This window comes from Orycteropus afer, unplaced genomic scaffold (assembly GCF_000298275.1).
Source record: "Orycteropus afer afer isolate SDZICR_OR568_19922 unplaced genomic scaffold, OryAfe1.0 scaffold00503, whole genome shotgun sequence".
NCBI classification, from domain to species: Eukaryota; Metazoa; Chordata; class Mammalia; order Tubulidentata; family Orycteropodidae; genus Orycteropus; species Orycteropus afer.
The window spans coordinates 287,933-290,181 of NW_006922090.1; positions in this window are offsets into that span (position 1 = coordinate 287,933).

Here is a 2,249-nt window from a genome sequence, read left to right on the forward strand (position 1 = left end):
AACTAATTGAGAGATTTAGCACCGTGGCAAGATACAAGCTCAACATCCAAAAATCAGTTGGATTCCTCCACAACAGCAAAGAAATGGCTGAAAAAGAAATAAGGAAATCAATACCATTTACAGTAGCTACCAAAAAAATAAAATATTTGGGAATAAATCTTACCAGGGACACAGAAGACTTATACAAAACTATAAGAAACTACTTATATAAACTATAAAAAACTACTTCAAGAAAACATAAGAGATCTACATAAACAGAACATCCAATGCTCATGGATGGGAAAATTGAACATTGTGAAAATGTCAATTCTACCTAAAGCAATCTATACATTCAATGCAATTCCAATTTAGGTCCTATCAACATTTTTTAAGGATATGGAAAAACCTATCGCTAACTTTATATGGAAAGGAAAGAGACCTCAGATAAGCAAAGCACTATTGAAGAATAACAAAGTAGGAGGTCTCACACTGCCAGATCTCAAAACTGACTGTACAGCCACTGTAGTCAAAATTGACGGGTATTGTTATAATGACAGACACATAGACCAATGGAATAGAATGAGAACCCAGAAATAGATTCATCCATGTATGGTCAACTGATCTTTGAAAAAGGGCCTAAATCCATTAAATGGAGGAGAATGTTTGTTTAATAAATGGTGCTGGCAAAACTGGATATCCATTTGCAGAAAAATGAAATAAGACCCATACCTCACACTATAGCCAAAAACTAACTCCAAAGGGATCAAAGACTTAAATATGAAACCTAAAATGATAGAGTTACTCAAGGAAAAAGTAGGGGCAAATTTAGGAGGTTTAATACAAGGCATAAATAGAATATCAAGCATAACCCAAAATGCACAATCAGCAGAAGAAAAACTAGTTGAATGGGACCTTCTAAAAATCAAATTTTTATGTGCTTCCAGAAACTTCTCCAAAAGAGTCAAAGGAGAACCTAAAGACTGGGGAAAAAAAAAAAAAAAAATTGGCAATGACATATCTGACAAGGGACTGCTCTCTAAAATTCACAGAAAACTCCAACACCTCAATAACAAAAAGATAAATAATGCAAATAAAAAACTGGCAGAAGACATGAATAGACACTTCACCAAGGTATTCAGGTGGCCAGAAAACATATGAAGAAATGCTCATAATCATTAACCATCAGAGAGATACAACTCAAAACAACAATGAGATACCATCTTCCCTAGCACTAGTAGCAAAGTTTAACAAAACAGAAAATAATAAATGCTGGTGAAGATGTGGGGAGATTGGGACACTCATACACTTCAGATGGGTCTGAAAAATTGTACAACCACAGTGGAAAGCAGTATGGCGATTCCTTAATATGTTGGAATGATAAATACCATTTGACCCAGCCATTCCATTACTAGGAATATATCCTAAAGAAGTGAGAGCCAGGACAAGAACAGACATATGCACACCCATGCTCATTGCAGCACTGTTTACAATAGACAAAAGATGGAAACAACCTAGATTCCCATCAACTGAGGACTGGATAACCAAACTATGATACATACACACCATGGAATACTATGCAATGATAAAGAATAATGTAGAATCTTCAAAACACTGCATAACATAGATGAACATGGAGGACATTATGCTGAGTGAAATAAGTCAATCACAGAAGGACAAATATTATATTAGTCTATTATTGTAATAGTCAAGGAAGGTTTATCTATGGAAGGAAATTTTGTTGTTTACCAGGGGTGGGAGGGTAGGGTGGATGTAGCAGTTGTTTGTGTATCAACTTGGCTGGGCCTGGTTGAGTGGCTGGGCAGTTGGTGGTAGTTACTCCCCATGATGAGCCTGGCAATCAACTCCATGGTGGGATCTACAGCAAGCAGCTGAGTAGCTGCCTTTGAGATGTAGTCTGCTTCCTGTGTTTAAGAAGAAGCCTTAGGAATGATCTCTAGCTTATGGCGCTTGGACCCTGCATGTAGCTGTGTCATTGTTCAGCAGCCTGCCATGCTTTGCCGACCCTGGGACTTACAATGACCTTAAGTTAATGGCCTGTTGTGTAGTTTGGTAACATCGGGACTGTGCCTTTTTACTTGTCAACCTTGAGGCTTCTCAGCCTCAGCAGCCAGCAGCTGTTTGAGTGAAGAAACACCTCTAGCTTCAGTGGGCTGGGAGCAAGAACCCAAGACTGAGGGGCTTTCACACAGCCCTTATAGCCTTTCACATTGAATTTGGACTTAAAATCTCCAAATTGTAAGAATAAACTC